We start from the raw sequence: 17920 nt of genomic DNA, 5'->3' as shown, positions 1-17920 counted from the left end.
CCCTCACACATACGCACCCATCCCCCCCAGGCAGGCTTCATTCACACACCACTTCCTTGCAGGCAGGATCCATGAGTCTCTTTTGCTGCTGATGCCACCCAGTGCCTCGTTCCTTGGGAGAGTGCAGGATTCATCGCAGAGCTGTAAGCATCCTTCCTGAAGCTCCTCCTCCTGTGCAGGCTGCGCCGGCGGTACTCAACACTCACACTGCTCGCATTTGCTGTATGCTCATCTCGTGCACCACGTGATAACCATACAGGAAGTGCTAGCACTGACAATATTGAGTACTGCAGGCAGCACACAAGGAGGAATCCCAGAACGAGCTCCCATTTCTTCTGCTGCTGTTGTTGACCACACAGGCCTCTGCATTTTTCTGCCGCTGGTGGGATCGGGGTCCAGCAGTGGCTACATAGGAGTATCGCTGTTCCCTGTCCTGGGCCCCCTTCCATTGCAGCCTCCACCCTCCCAGGTGTGCCGCCCTGTGCAATTGCACCCTTGGTAGTGTCAGGCCTGCTTGGATAATCAGGGAATTAAATTTAGAACGTATGCCGAAGACTTACAGGTGGTTTTTTTTTAATAGCAAATGGTGATTTCAAAACTGCTCTCAATCACGTAGCAGTGAGTGTCTGACTAGTTAATGTTTAGATGAAAGAAAATCATTTGATCCTGAATGTACATAAAACTGAAGCAATTAGCTTTTCATGAGAGCCTGATTGCCTGGTTAAACATAATATAAGTATGCTCTCCATATTAGGAACTACAGTCCCATTTAAAGATTCAGTATGCAATCTTAATTTTATATTTGATGTTAGGGTAACTTTCAAGTATCATAGTCAACATGTTTTAAAATCTGGATTTTTTAAACTTAGATCACTGAGACATTTAAAATATGTATTGGAGCTGAATGATTTTCGGACTGTGATCCAAGCATTCGTGCTGTCTATTGTTGATTACTGTAATCCCCTGTTTATGGGACTGCATGTAACTTCTTTAAAGGCAGTTCAAGTGTTGCAAAATTCTTCGGCCCTTCTTGTACTGGGGAATCAACATTGGGAGCATATATCCCCAAAGTTACAGGAGCTTCACTGGCTAAGATATCAGATTGAATTTTAAATTTTAGTTTTGGTTTACAAGGCTCTCAAATTAGAGGGCCTTTGTTATTTGTCAAATTTATTGACATCTTATGCCCCCACATGATTATGTGTTGAGATCTGGTGATAAAAATGCATTAGAAATTCCTACAATCAAGACAGACAAACTGCAAGAGACACATTCAAGAACCATTTTATTAATAGGGCCTAAATTGTGGAACTGTTTGCCTATAACACTGCAGGCTGTCAATGATATCAGTGTATTCAAAAAACAGTTGAAAGCACACTTATTTGTGCAGGCTTTCGAATCTTAGGGATAAACATTGCTCTTTGGTTTTCAAGCAGGATTTCTGATTTTTTTTTACATTATTATTGATTTTATGTTTTATAATTGTTTTAATTTAATGTATGTATTATGTGTCATTGTTTTGATATTATTCCAATTATGATCCGCCCAGCACCACTTATCGCTGTAGGTAGAATATAAACATTTTTAAGCAAAAAAAAAAAGTAAAAATAAATAAATTACAGAATGGTCTGCATTAACTACTGCATTTTCTCCAACAAAAGATTAATCAACAAAACAGCACTAGGATCTGCTGAAAAACCTTCCGGATGGGTTGCTTCACTACACGTACGCTGGATATACGAGTGCGGAAATCCCGTCCCATTTCAAGACTCATTTGTCCAGGGCGAAGATGGTCAACTATTTGACTAGACAGAAGAAATTAACCCCCTCCCCAGGCTTTCTTTTTCTTTTTTTTTAATTGAAATGTTGATTGCCCTTGGTGGAATGGTGAGGAGAGAGCCTGAGAATGGATTCCAAAGAATAAGTCTCTCCATCGAAGCCAGCAGTGAGCTGAGCCCAGAGCGGCTACAGCTGGGCTTGCTGCTATCAGCATGATCTGCTTACAGGATGTTTGGCGAGGTGCTTGCTTAGATAGTTTTTCTACTGCTATGAGATTAGTCCCAAAATGTGGTGAGTGAGTGTATAAGTCAGGAATAAGCAATTCCAGTCCTGGATTACCACAAACAGGTTTGGTTTTTCATGATATCCACAGTGACTGTGCATGAGATATAGTTGCGTTCAGTGGAGGAAGCGCATGCAAACATATCTTATACAGATTCATTACGGAGATATCCTGAAAACCAGACTGGCTTGGTGTATCCCGAGCACTGGGTTGAGAAACCTTGGTCTATAAGGTGCCACCAGCCTCCGTGTCATTTTTATTCCCCACATTTATTTACTGACAAACGCTTCCAGTAGTTCTGGGCTACACAACAGCAGTAGGCTTGGAGAAAGCTGTGTAGCCAACCCCTACTGTCTAGCTGATAAGATTGAACACTGGCAATAACTGGGGGATTGCAGGAAAAATTCATGATGTTCCAATGAAAACTTAGACCACAGTACCTGCCCTACTGCCTGTTAAACACGCTCTACCCTCTCATGAATAGAGAGTTTCCTCTGCATATGTGAGGTGTTCTCCAGCCAGAACTGAATTCAGCCAGATGGAGAAATTGTTTATTCATGTCCCAGACTGCTTATTGTTTCAGGATGAAGATGAATATTTCATGGAGATGGTGTTTAAGCTCCCGTGGATGTGCAACTCTGGAGATGTTTTCTGGTCGCTCGTGCGGCTCGTTTCAGTAGGGCTGGTGAAGTGAGGTCATGCTACACGGAATATACAAATCAGAGCCTGCACACAACACTTTCACTGGTTTCTGGGGCTGGTTTCCCCTTAATGTTGTTAAACCAGCAGTGCTGGCAAGATTTCCCAAAGTTATTGGGTTTTTTTTCTTATTTGCTTTATTGGTTCCTCTTTGATTTTTACATTTCCCTTAATAATGCTTTGAAATGTTTTATTTCTTCTGTATTATGCTTTTCTGGAATAAAAGGTATGGACTTTTTCTTTGGACAATATGCCTCGTTTTAAAACAACTTCCCAGAGTTTATTCTTCTGCTGCTCATGTTGTGCTTTACGTATATCAGTGTCATGCTGTCTTACGAGGATGAACCAGCAGCAGCTTGATTTGCTGCAGTTTATTATGGTGGGGGAGCTTTCCGTAGGAGTAAAATATACATCACAGTCAAAAAGGGGGAGCCTAATGATTTTGTTAACTTCAAACCAGATTATGTATTCCCCCCCCGTCATCACTACTGCTGTAAGCATCTCTGAAGTCACCACCTACCTTAGTGCAGTCTAGTTCTGAAGATTTTCAGAACAAGTACAATTGTTCATTTTGACAATAACGAGTGTAACCGGGAACCATTCTTTACTTACCAGTATGCCCAGGGAAGCATTAGCTAGAAGTGGTTAGTGCGGGGGGGAACCCATTCGAATTCCAGTCCCACCTTTTGAGGGGCTGGGAATAGCCATCCCCCCTAGGAGATTTTATAACAGGTCTCTCCCGATTGGCTAGAGGTACTCATGAAAGGGATTGTATCTTGCATGCCCGGCCACACCATGTTACTCGCTTGCTCCAACCCAGCCACTTATTTGACCGGAGCCTGCCTATTGCTGTCACATTCCTCTAACGCCAGGGTAAGGGTAGGCGGTAAATTAGCAGGTTAAAGATGCAGCAAAACAATTGGTTAAAAAGGCGATAATCGGGCTGCATGTTACTGTATGGGAGGGAATAGCTAATCCGATCGTTTACAGTTCTCAAACACGAAGACTGCTCCGAGGTTCCTGCTCTCTTTTGAGCATGTTTGTGCTACAGGGAGGTTAATAGCGTCAGTCCTTCCTGGCCCCTGTATCCTGTAGCTGCGAGTACTGTGGATTCTCCCGTGTAACAACCATTGAGTGGTGGACTTACTCAGAATTGAATAAGGGGGTTACGTTCTAGGACGTTAAATACTACCTCCATGTGTTGTGAAACAGTTCAAAACTGGCACCGAATGAACAGTTAAACATTCTGTGCTATCTATGGACAGTAGTGTCAATGTGCACTATTTATAAATAAAGCAAAACAGTATGAACCTCACAAAGAATGAAGAACTGTGCTTGTTATCGTTGTGCATTAAGGGAAAGCATCAGAAGCCCACTTGTAGATCAAAGAAGTTGAATGGTTAAAAAAAGTGCCTGCTGGCCATAGCATGATCCTGTAGAAGAGAGGCTATAATGGGGTATGAGAGGAAGTGCAGCCATGTCCTGGCTCTCCTGCTTCATACTCTGGAGCAGCAAGCCATGCGTCAAGGCTCAGGCTGCCACATGAACGTGCGTTTTTCCTTCCAACTTTCTAATCTATCTGAACCACTTCATTGTGTGATGTTTTGAAGTGGTGGAAAAGAGCCTCGAGTAACTTCCAAGCTGTGGATTGCACTGTCCTGAAGGAATTACGTGATGTTTTGAAGTGGTGGAAAAGGACCACATGTGACACTCAAGATGTAGACTGTATACCATCGCCCTGAAGGGACCTTAAATGGACAGGAAAATAAAAATACTGGAGGTTAACTAAAAAGCTGCTGCACATTTAGGATAGTCTGAGCCAGAAACAAACAACTGTGGCCTTACAAATGTAACATAATAATATAATAGATGCCATCATATAAAGATTATCTGGTCTACCAGTCTGCCGAGTTGCCTCTAACTATTTTATCATGTTCTGATCATACTGCTTTTAGATGACCTGGGGCAAAGGGGGCACTGAGGGAAGACAAGAGGACAAAGCTATAGCAGAAAAATTAAATGAATTCTGTGCTTTGTCTTTACTGTGGAGGAGATTGTGGACAATATAGAGGATATTGGGAACATATTCAAACAGAAACCATTTGTGGCAGCAAACTGACAAACTAAATAATAGCATAGCACCAGAACCTGATAGATTTGACCCAGGGTTGTAAAGGAACTCAAATATGGTAATCTGTAACTTATCATTCCCACCTGCCTTTGTACCTGTGGTCTCAAGGATAGCCAATGCAACACCACATTTCAAAAAGGTTTCCAGGGGTGATCCAAGTAACTACAGACCAATGAGTCTGAAATCAGTGCTGGATAAACATGTTTTAATGCAGAAGAACCAGCATGCAATTAACAAAGGGAGGTCATGCCTTACTAATCTATTAGAATTCTTTGAAGGTGTGAACAAGCATGGGAACAAAGGTGAGCCAGTCATCATAATATATTTCAATTTTTAGAAGGCATTTGATAAAGTCCTTCACAAGAAACTCCTCAGGAACCTACAGAGTCGTGGGATAGGAAGTGATGTCTTACTGTGGTTAGGTAACTGGTTGAAAGATAGGAAACAAAGAGTAGGACTAAATGGTCAGTTTTTCCAAATGGAAATAAATAAATAGTGGAGTACCTCGGTGATCTGTACTGGCACGGGTGATATATAACTTACTTATTAATGATCTGGAAAAGGGAGCAATGAGTGAGGTAATCAAATCTGGACACAATACAAAAATATGCAAAGTATTTAAAACATAAGCAGACTGTGAGGAACCTCAGAAGGACCTTGCCAGACTGGAGAACTGGGCATCTAAACAGCAGAAGAAATGTAATGTGAACAATTGCAATGTGATGCATATAGGAAAAAAATGTCCTAACTACTAATACACAATACTGGGTTCCACTTTAGGAGTCACCATCCAGGGAAAGGATCTTGGTACCACCACGAGCAATAACTTGAAATCCTCAGCTCAATGTATGGTGGGAGTTAACAAAAACAAATAGGTTAGAAATTATTTGGAAAGGAATGGAGAATAAAATTGAGAATATCATCATGCCTCTGTATAGATCTATGGTGTGACTACTACACCTTAAGCATTGTGTGCAGTTCTGATCACCCTTGCCTCAGAAAAGATATAGCAGGGGAGGCAAGATGGCTGCCTCAGTCAGACGCTGACACCAAACGCTCTGACCATGGATCCATGTTATTTTACCTTTAGTGTCATGGGTAAGAAGAGGAAAGGGAAGGTGGCTAATTCCTCTGGAGGTCCTGTGCTTGGGCGAGGTCTGACGATGAGCATATCCTGCAACAGACTCTCTCAATTCCCACCCAATTAGAAAAGTCAGCAGAGTCCTCATTGGATATGGGGGCCTCTTTTGAGTTCGGGTGGCAGAACTCCCCCATTATTGCTGGGTAGCAGATGTGCTGGTCCTGCCACCCTTGGAAGTACCCTGAAGGCCTTCTTTGTAGCTAGATCATCAGAGGCCCTGGTAGTCGCAGTCAGATTCAGTCAGAGGGAGAACCTGGAAGTGAACTCAGGTATGTTCCCACTAAGTGATACAGGGCTTGGGCAGTGTTTGGAGGGGAACAATGACCAAAATGGAATCACAGGGGGGGAATATAACCCAGTTGTACTGGATTCTGAAGACCCTGTACAGACTGAGTCTCTCCCCCATAGATCAAATCAGAGCCTTAATGACTGTCAAGAATCAAATTTCAAAGGTCAGTGGTGTATTCCCAATTTCCAAAGGGATACCAATGCCTGTAGCTATTCTCCATCCATAGAGAAAGAGTAATACAGCCAAGGTTTAATTTTTCACATCTGTTTACCCCACTATTACCCTCTTGCACATATGGAAACTGTTCATCCATACAGAGTGTATTCTACTAATTCCATTGCTCGATCATATAACCTTTTCAAAGAAATGACTTCCAAGTTGAGGAGCTTCAACAAAATACTGGAGGGCTAAGTAACCTCTTTGGGAACTTATATTTCTGCATTTCTAGAGAGTTAGAATGTATGGCACTAAAGGAAGATATAGACTTAATAGGCATCTCAAAGACCTGGTGGAAGGTATATAATCAGTGGGACATTTTGATAACAGGGTGCAAATTATTGCGCATGACAGGACAGATAAAATTGGTGGAGTGGTGGCATTATATGTTAAGGATGGTATAGAATCAAGCAGGACATAAACTGCACTCTGGAATCCTTATGGATAGAAATTCCAAAGATTAAAAGACAAGAGTATAGTAATGAGGATATATCACCCCCACCTAGGAGACTTCAATTCCCCAAGTATTGACTAGGTCAATGTCACATCAGGATATGCAAGGGAGATGATATTCCTAGAAGCAATCAATGACTGCTTCATGAAGCAATTGGTCATGGAACCATCCAGAGGGGGAATTATATTAGATCTAGTTCGCACTGGAATGCAAGACCTTGTGCAAGAGATAAAAGTGGTGGAGCCGCTTGGTAACAGCGATCATAATGTAATTAAATTTAACAATCACTAGAGGGCAAATACTAGGGAAAATTATTGCAGTAACATTTACTGTAACTATAAAAAGGGAGACTATGATAAAATAAGGAAATGTATTAGAAAAAAACTGAAAAGAATAATTCACAAGGTTAAAAACTTGCAGGAGGCATGGACACTTTAAAATTACCATTCTTGAGGCCCAGACAAAATGTATTCTGTGCATTAAAAAAGGTTGAAGGAAAAACAAATAACGACCAGGATGGTTTAATAGTGAGGTGGAAGAGGTAATTAAAGCCAAAAAGGGCATCATTCAAAAAATGGAAAGCAGACACAAATGAGGAAAATAGGGAAGAGCATGAGCACAGGCAAGTTAGATGTAAAAAAGCAATTAAGCAAGGCTAAGAGAGAATTTGAAAAGAAGCTTGCCATAGAGATAAAAACAAGTAATAAAACCTTTTTAAAGTACATTGAAAGCAAACCATATAAGGAACCCATTGTTTCCATACCAGAAGGAGTGCACCAATTAGTTGGGGAGGATCAATGAGAGATTTGGGTTTGACTCCCCCCCCCCCCGAGAGGGAGCAGCAGAAGGTGTGCGCTACTTTGTCACCATCTTAGGGAGTGGGTTTTTAGTTGGATTTTGGTTAGATTTCATGAAGGCAGGATATCTCTGTCTTCTGAAAGTTATTTTTTTTCTAACTTATTGTAAAGGGTTTTGCTGTTTTACCTTTTGTGGGTCAGCCAGTTTAGACTGACCTATTTCTGCTTTTTAAAACCATTTTGAAGACTTTCCCTCTGAGAGCCTTGCTACCCCTTCACAGAGGATTGGGGCATCTCTGTTCAAGGTTAGATCGGGGGTAGGGAAGATTCTGATGATCTCACCTCCCATGAATAGATCAGTCAGTGATCTGATGCAGAGGAGTTTCAACCTTGAGTTGTCTTTTTCCAGTGACTGTCTCCTCATTCGGGAGACGCGGACATTTTTCCACCTTTCCTGTCTCGTTTTGTTTTTCTTCTTGTTAAAATCTATTTTTGTTCCACGTGGAGTGCCCTTGGTATCGGGGAATCAGTTTCCAATCTATTGGTAGAAGAGGCATCTTTCACCAGGGAAGGGCCTGAGGAGTGGATCCCTGCCCATTACCGGAGGGAAGGATCTGAAGGTATTGTTTGTGTTTGTGGATGACTCCAGTTGTGCCGGCACTTGAGAGGAGAATATCCACTTGGTTCTTTCATAGGGATATCTAAGCAAGTTAAGAAGACTACAGGAAAGATATGAGGACTGAGACTTGTTGATTAGTAACTTTGGCCTAAATTCTAACCATTCTACAGAGAGGAGAAGCTATTTGGAAGTAGAAAAAAGGCTTACACTTTCTGAAAATTGAGAAACTGAAAGAAAAGGGCGATCAGTTGTTAAGGAATTGGCTTCCATCAAAATCAGAGACTTTACTAGAAGAGTGTGGTCATAAATTTATTAATCTTTCTTCTGCCTTATTGTTCATCAACTTTATTTAAAAAAAATCTGAGTGCTGTAAATATTCTTTAGTCAATTTAATTAACTATCAGTAAAGAAGTTGGAAACTACATTGCTTCTGTGTAATTTTTGCTGCTAGAGACTGTGGAGATTATCAGTGCTGTTGACAGAGACTGGGTAAAATGGCTTGTAAATTGGTTAACTCAAAAGGGTCTTGAAGTTAAGCTTCCCCCATTCGGCGCCCTGGAACTCAGAGGGAAAAGCTATCGGTGGAGAACTGGTTGCAGATAGGGTGCATATTTATTTCTAGGTGCCCCTGGGTACAGTCTTCTTAAAATCATGAGTGTTTGCTTTATTGTTAGGAACTTGTCAGTGACAGCAACTATTTACAGAAAGAAAGGCATGATGGCTAAAACAGAGACAGAATTTTCTTCGCCTTTCACATTATAACAGAGGCAAATCACAAATGCTCTCATAATTGTGTTTCCATATGTAGCATGAATTAGAACTCACAAAATATTTTCCCAGTGGTTATCTTGGGTTTTTGCATATCCTCTACCTCCCCAGCTTTTAGTCCATCCTCTTTTTGGGATGGGTCTCAGTGCTATAAAGAGCCACTGAGCACGTGCAGAGAGCAGAAGGCTAGGAGATATTGAGAGGGAAGGTGAGACTGCAGCGATCTTCCAAGGCTCTCATTCTGCAGATGGTTGGAGAAGAGACTTTGAGTAGGTCCTGAAGGCCTAGTCATCTGAAGAATATTTGGCATCCAGTTTTAAGATTTTGCAGACATTATTTTTGGCTATTTCGGATCATCTCCTGACTGAGAGGGAGGACCCCTGGAAAGGTTTTTTCATCTTGCAAAGTGGAAGACAGATTGAAATTCTTGAGAAGCTGGAGAAGTGTTTTTGAGAATGTATCTATTTTCGAAGCTGGGAAGGTTTTTCTATCACCCTTGGCAGATGTTGGAACTGGAGGGGAACTTACCTATCTTCATTGGGGAAGTCATTTTGGACTAGAACACAGTTAAGAGCAGGAGGATCATCAGAAGAGGCACCATTTTTTGATTTGTATTTTTCTCATTTTATTCATGATTTTTGGAATCTTTGCATGGATCCTATTTTTCAAGCTTAAGTAAACCCTTTTTATTATTTAAACACTAACCTTGGACTTTTTATTCAAGTGTGCCCTTTTGAATTGTCCGATCCCCTCACTATGAGAGTGACTGTGCAGCCTGGTTATCCCACCACAGCACCTAGGGCCCCAGTAGCTCAGGCTTCCTCCCTGCCAGAGAACCCTAGCCCCCAAGGCTGAAGTTTGGCAAAAGACTGCTTTGGTGATCTGGGAGAGTGAAAACAGCACTGGGATACAAGTTACCATATCAGCCTTGCCCATACTCTGTGACATTATTACATCGATAGGAAATTGGTACAACCATCTCATAATCATTCAGTCTATGGTACCATCTAACAGATGCAAGCATACGGATATGGTGAAATAAACTATATCATAAACTTTCCAAGCCTTGGATACAGTTCACTGTCCCCATCTCCCCCTCCCTCCCCACTAATCACTGTATCTGTATATGACCCGGCTTCCTCTCCTCCCTAGCTCCTTTCTCATGACTTCATAATTAGAGGCGTCTCAGTGTTTACAGGCACCAGCAGTTTCTCTCTCCCCCTCGGTTCTGTGTTTGTACTGTTCAAGGTCAGCTAATGACTCTCTGCAGCGTACTGGAAATAATCCTCCTATTTAGCAATGCTCCTATGCCGTGCTGTACTAATTCTGAGGTCACAGCTTCACAGCAGGAGACCCCAATTTTTGCAGTCCTTTACCCTAGGGTATCTCTAGTTATAATTCTCCTCAGTCTGCCCTTCTCCACTTCCACTGCTTTCCTCTTCCCTTCCCTCCCCTCCCCATCAGCCCTTTATATATATACGCATATGTATATATGTGTATGTGTTTGTGTATATGTATATATATATATATATATATATATATACATACACATATATACACTCATACACACAGACACACAAATAAATGTGTGTATATTTGTTTATTTATTTATTTAAAGTTTTTCTAGACCGACATTCGTTGTGGACATCATATTGGTTTACAGATAACCATAACTGTTATGGGAGCGGTCCCACTTGAGGGGATTGTGTGCCCTTGAACCTCGGCACAGTCCCAGACGAATCCGAGAAGCACCGAGGGTAGGCGAGGCACGTCCCAGCATGGGTGGAAGCAGACAGTCCAACCCTCTGCCGGACCTGCATGCTTCCGGAACCAACAATCATAATGTTGGTTCCGGAAGCCTTCCAGAGCCCTGTTCCTGGCCCTTTCGGACTTGCTGCTGGAATGGCAAGAAGCAGCAGGCCGGACTCCAGACGAGGGCAGACGAAGGCTCAGGACAAGGCACTGGAAATGAAGACACAGGAACAAGGCACTGAAGACAAGGACTCAAGGGTAGTGGGCATCAGGACAGGATCATGGACATCAGGAACGGAACTGGACCATGAACATCGGGAACAGGTAATACAGGACATGGACCTGACAGGGCTCTGGAAGGCAAGATTTCCAGGAGCAGGAAACTCCGATGCCAGGCAAGGCAGAACTAAAAGTGAAGCCCTTTTATAGGCCAGAAAGCAGGCAACTCCCTGGGAGGAGTTCCAATGGGCCACACCTGGCTGGCCCTATAAGTATAGAGAGAAGCTGCGGGCCTACTCCTTAGAGAGAAGAGCGGGGCCCAAACCAGAAAGTCCAAGCTGAAACTGGAGCAGGCCTCAGGCAGGCCCTGATGACATCGAAGGCCTCCCAGGCCGTGGAGCAAAATCCGGAAAGCCAGTTCAGGCGAGGCCCCGGCTTTGGAGTGGCCTCCAGAGAAAGGTGAGAGGCCTCCCGTGGCTCCAGCTACGGGAGGAATTGTAACAATAACAATAGCGAGAAGCTTTACAGTGTAACAGGGTTGTTAGACAGAAACTAGCAGCGGGGGGAAGATTACATATATATACACATATATACATATATTTACACATACACACACATATACATATACACACACACATATCCCAGTTCTCCATCTGTGCTCAGCCCTATAATTCTTTACCTGCCTTCCATTGTCTTCTCCTTCTCACGAACAGCAGCTTTCTATTTTCCTTCTCTCATCCCCTCTCCCAGATTGCAGCCCTCTATTTGTTCTATCTAAACCAGGGCTAGTAGTACCCTGTTTTACTGCTCTGTGCAATTACATCGCTGCTCCCCACTCACACCAAAAAAAAAAAAAAGATTTTAATGGAGCCCTTCATGGGCTTCTTTTTTTTTTTCCGCTAGCAACAACTTTGAGTGTCTGAACCCCATTTATAGTTGCATTTGAGTTCGAGTAAGGTCACCAGATGTCTGTTAGGTGAATCTGGGATGCTTGTTCACTGTAGTGCCAGTAGTGATCAAGCAGTGCGTCTGGGAGCAGAGGATGAGGGGGTTGTCTGGTGGACGGTCCCTATGAAAAATTGTGGTAATCTATTCTCAAGCTATACCTAAAAGCATACTCTTTAAATTTTATCAATGCAAAATATTTCAAACTCAGTACAAAAGCCTCAGGGCTGGTGGGCATGTCCTGCATATAAGAGAATTAATTACACACCAGAAAAATTAAAATAAAATTAGGCAACAAAATCCAGATGTTAACATTTAAATTCTAAGTGAGAGCCAAGTCCAGCTCAGACTTTGAAATGGATCCTAGGACATTTAAAACTGAAGCTATTCTCTCTCGTTCTCTGCCTTCCACCTAGGTTCAGTTTTCCCTTCAAGTCCCTGAAAGTTCTTACCACATCCCCTTTCCCAGCCTTGGAAAGCTCTTCCCTCATCCTCCTCCCACCCCTGGAAGGCTCTCCCTCTATCCCCATCTCAACCCTAGAAGACTCTCTCAGCATTCACTTCCTTCCTTGGAGGCCTTCGATGTCATCAGGGTCTGCCTGAGGCCTGCTCCAGTTTCAGCTTGGACTTTCTGGTTTGGGCCCCGCTCTTCTCTCTAAGGGTCGGCACGCAGCTTCTCTCTATACTTATAGGGCCAGCCAGGTGTGGCCCATTGGAACTCCTCCCAGGGAGTTGCCTGCTTTCTGGCCTATAAAAGGGCTTCACTTTCAGTTCTGCCTTGCCTGGCATCAGAGTTTCCTGCTCTTGGAAGTCTTGCCTTCCAGCGCGCCGTCAGGTCCATGCTCTTCGTTGGAGCCCCCACAAACACTTTCACACTTCTTCTTAGTTTCCCATGATCGGCACTATCCTCTGCAGGCCGTTGCAGGAGCAGCAGCGCTTAATCTAGGCTGGCCTTACAACGCACAGGAAGTGTCAACTTCCTGTGCGTTGTAAGGCCAGCCTAGATTTTGTGCCTCATACTATGAGACTGGTCCCTCACAGAACAGGAAGCACTACTCCTACCAACAGCCAGGGGTGGATAGGATGTCAGGTTCTGCACAGTTTAGATTCCATAGGCTGGCTCAGCCATATGATGCATCCCCCTTGGAGCTGCAGCTTGCACAGTGGATCACAGCAGACTTGATCTGAACTCCGTGTACAGAGGAAAGACATCACCATCCACTGTGGCAGAGGGAGACAGAACGAGTGCATGCTCTGGTACTGCGTGGCTCTGTCTCTTCCCTACCTATACCAGTGTCCACTACAGGATCAGAGTGTGTGCTCATTTAGAAAAACCCTGCAGTTTCAAAGCAGCATATCTGCCTTTTTTTTCCCTTTGTTTCCAGGAGTTCTGACTGGGAATTCTGGAGGTGGAAGGATGCCAAACTGCCCAGGAATCTTCCAGAAGGCTCCGGAAAGACTTGGCTATCTGCCAAGCATGTCAACGAAGTAAGAGTACCTCAGGCGGAAAGAGGGTAGTAATAATAGTTTCTAACACCCAAAGTAATTTGCTGCAAAGAGCATTACAAAATACACCCCGTCAAACTTTAGTATTTGATTTTGATATTCCAATCTGCTCTTAAACCCCAAATCTAGTTGAGGTCATCATATGATTTATAATTTAACAATTTTGTAAAATTTTTGAGGGTTTGTATGATAAAAGTTCAAAAACTTGGAATATTTTGTTTTATAACTTTATTTATAATAGTAACATAGCAAAATATTATAAAGGTTAAATAACTTCAAGAAAGGCCTCATTTATTAAACATTTTTCTCATAGCCAGAAAGGAAAGTCTTAATTAATAAGGCACTAACTGTATTACTTTTATAAATTGCCAAAAAGACAAAAGGGTTTTCCAGTCCCTGAACTTTTATTGTCCAAACCCATTCATTTCTTAGTAATGGTCATAAAACCTGACTTGTTGCACATTCTTTTCACAATATAATAAGAACTAGTGTATCTGTGCAATATGATTTTAATTCCAGGAATTGACTTATCATGAAATCCAACTCTGCAATTTCATGCCAAAGTCAATTTATGATCCTTTGTGCATGTACTGAGTTTAGGCTCTTAATTCCATCTAGAAGTGCCAAAACAGTACAAGACAAAACGGTAATCAAACATTATGGGGGTCTATTTTCAGCCACTGTGTGGCTTGGCTAGTTAGCCGGATAAACTTTCTCCAGCTAATTAGCTGTATACATTCAGTGGCGCTTCTGTGCCACCAAATATACATAGCTATCTTAAAGATAGGTGGGTACGTTTATCCAGCTATCTTTAGGATAGGTCTGTGGCCTGACCAGAGTTAGCCAGATCAGTTAACCAGCTAATGCTGCTCCTCCCTGGCATGCCCTCCACTTATTCAGCTAGAACTTAAGTTATCCATCTAAATGTCTTTGGAATATCAACCTCTATATGTACAGCTGGATTCCAATGAAGCCTTCCCTTGCATTCTCTCACATCCACTTACTCTCACCTCCAAAACCTTCTCTCACATCTCCCCAACCCTCATGTCTCACCCTTACCTCCAGCACTTATCTGAGAAAAAAAATTATAAATTCTGCACCCAATATTTTAAAATCCTACAAAATTATGCAGAATTTATTCACATAACACTGTCTGAGTAGTAATTAAATTATAATGCAATGCAAAACCAAATTATTACTCATATGCAGAATTTTAAATTTTTTTTGTAGAATTTTCCCATTTTAAGGCTTGGCCCCTTAAATTGCTTCTGCACTTCCCCAAGCTCAATGATCCCCTCCATCTCATAGCTTGAACCCCCTTCTCCATCCTTGATCTCTCCTCTGCTTCATGACTTCTCTTTTAAATTTGCATTCTGCCTTGTCTGAGGTTTCAGAGCAGATTACGTTCAAGTATTATCCCCAGAGGGCTTATGATCTGAGTCGATATCTGAGGAGCTGCACAAGATGCGGCAGCAGGATTTGAACTTTGGCTTCCCTAGTTTGGAGCCTGCTGCTCTAACACTAGGCTACTCCTCCACTCTCCACTCCCCCTTGGGTCAATCTCACAGTTCACTTGGGTACTTACCCTCCCCCCTTCCTTTCAGCTGACACCCATGCTATTCTTTCTCTCTTCTGGCTTGTGAAGGCCTCCACTGCCATTGCTGCTGCTTCCTGGTCTTTGTGCCTAATTCTGTGGGGCAAATACCGGATTTTGTGTAGGAGAGGAATTGTGCACAACACAGAATTCCCCCAGGAGCATGAAGCCTTTGGTCATGTCCTTTTCTCTTCTGCACTGGGTGTGCTGCTGGGTTTCTTTGCTGTTCTTCCTTTCTATGTTCTTTGATCTTGGTCTTCTTTTCCTTTTGCTAGCAGCTGTGACTGAGCATTGGTCTGCCTTATGGCATTTTCAAATTCTTATTTAGTGCTGTTGATGGGCAGGAGGAAATCCAGTGCTGCTGGCTCTCAAGCCATGCCACTTTTTTGAGAATATATAGCTTATTCCATGCCATAACTACTGGTCTTTTCTATATATGCCAAATTTCAGCCCTTAATTCCATCTAGAAGTGCCCAGGAAAGCATGACAGGCAGACAGATGGATGGATGTTTGTGAATTAATTATACAGATTCTTCAAAATTCACATTGCCTGTAAACTAACATTCTACAACCTGCAAAGAATTTTGTCATCAACATCGAGGAATGGAATATGAAAAGAGTAAAAAGACAATAGGTGACACATTCCAGTTTACATAATTTTCCATGGATGAAAAGAAAATAATTTGAATACAATTTCTCCATAGAACAACATAATGGGAGCTGCATAGGAAAAGGGAGCCAGCCAGACATACTCCTGACTTAGATAGGAGTGCATATATTGCATTTGGAGGCCTCTAGGTGGCAAATAAATCTTGCCTAAGTGTGTGGGTGACTAACCTCGTTTGGGCCGGTTCAGGGGTGGAGTAAATGAGTGTTTATGGTAGCTCTAGTTTCTGCTCACCCCAAGTATCTTTACTTACAGCTCGATCCAGTATCGTCCGCTCGAGGATTGCCCGTCTGTAACGTGCTCGTAGCGCACAATTCGGGCGCGCAAGGCAGTTCGGCGATACAGTCTCCAGTTTCACGCGTCCGTATCGCTTCTGAAAACAGACGCATAACCCTTTCCGCACCCGGCATGTAAATGAACGAAAAAGCTGTATAATGAAGGAATTATCTATTCCCCTGCGATACTGTAACGGGCGCTGATATTATCTCCTCCCTAACCCGCTGTTCTGCCGCGGCCTTAACCTGCTAGTTTACCGCCTCCCCCTAGTAGGAGTTAGTGTAGTGTAGTGTAGGGTAAAAACATTGCTTACCCGCCCTGGTCCCGTCCGGTCTCCTGCAGCCCCGTCCAGACCGGACGGGGCTGCAGGAGACCGGACGGGACCAGGGCAAAAAAAAACAAACGAAAAAGTAGCAAGGCTCGGGCCTGCTATGGTAAGTGTAAAAAGTGTAAAAAACAAAAAACCTGTGTGTTATATAAAAAAATAAAACAATTTTAAATACCTGTCGGAGGGCTGTGGGTCCAGGCGGCCGGTGGGCGGCGGGCAGCCATCAGCGGCATCCGGTAGTCCCTTCTCCCTTCCTCCCTCCCTCCCCTGCCTGGATGAGCGCCAAAATCGCACGGGCGGGTCGGCAGCGGGGGGGGGGGCGGCAGCAGGATCCGGGAGCGGCGGGTAGGCAGCAGCGGGGTCCGGGGGGGCGGCAGCAGGATCTGGGAGCGGCGGGTAGGCAGCAGCGGGGTCCGGGGGTGGCAGCGAGATCCGGGGAGCCAGCAGCGGCAGCATGTTCGATCGCGCAGGCAGGTAGGTGGCAAAGTAAAGATGGCCGCCTGCACGGGAAAATCGTGCAATTGGCCGCTGAAGACGTGACGTCACGACGTTTGGCGTCACGGGGTGTGACGTCACGTCTTCAGCGGCCAATTGCACGATTTTCCCGTGCAGGCGGCCATCTTTACTTTGCCACCTACCTGCCTGCGCGATCGAACATGCTGCCGCTGCTGGCTCCCCGGCTCTCGCTGCCACCCCCGGACCCCGCTGCTGCCTACCCGCCGCTCCCAGATCCTGCTGCCGCCCCCCTGCTGCCGCTGCCCCTCCGGACCCCGCTGCTGCCTACCCGCCGCTCCCGGATCCTGCTGCCGCCCCCCCCCCCCCCGCCGCTGCCGACCCGCCCGTGCGATTTTGGCGCTCATCCAGGCAGGGGAGGGAGGGAGGAAGGGAGAAGGGACTACCGGATGCCGCTGATGGCTGCCCGCCGCCCACCGGCCGCCTGGACCCACGGCCCTCCGACAGGTATTTAAAATTGTTTTATTTTTTTATATAACACACAGGTATTTTTGTTTTTTACACTTTTTAAACTTTTTTACACTTCCTGGTGCCTGTCATTTCAAATGTCATTTGAAATGACAGGTACCAGCGCACCCAGGTTACTGTATAGGCGCTGTTACAGCGCCTATACAGTAAAATGGGTTGCGCGGGCATAACCCTTCCCTAACGCTTCACAGCCGCGGCATGCATTTGCATGCGATTAGAGGAGAGTATCGGGGAGTTAGTGAAGAGAACTGTGCGTGCGGGGAGGAAGGGTGCGCCTGACACTACCTCACTGTTTTTACCGCGGCCTTACTGGATCGAGCCGTTAAGAAGTGATGAATAGCTCTTGAACAGATCCTTTTACAACAATTGCTATTCACCTAAGCAAGGTTGACAACTGCAGGTGGTGATGACACCACAGTCTGTTTTTTCTGTTTGCAAGATACACAAACATTTATTTATTTATTTATTTTTATTTT

Source organism: Rhinatrema bivittatum, chromosome 10 (assembly GCF_901001135.1).
Source record: "Rhinatrema bivittatum chromosome 10, aRhiBiv1.1, whole genome shotgun sequence".
NCBI classification, from domain to species: Eukaryota; Metazoa; Chordata; class Amphibia; order Gymnophiona; family Rhinatrematidae; genus Rhinatrema; species Rhinatrema bivittatum.
The sequence above is the reverse complement of the archived record's forward strand: the minus strand, read 5'-3'. Positions refer to the sequence as shown.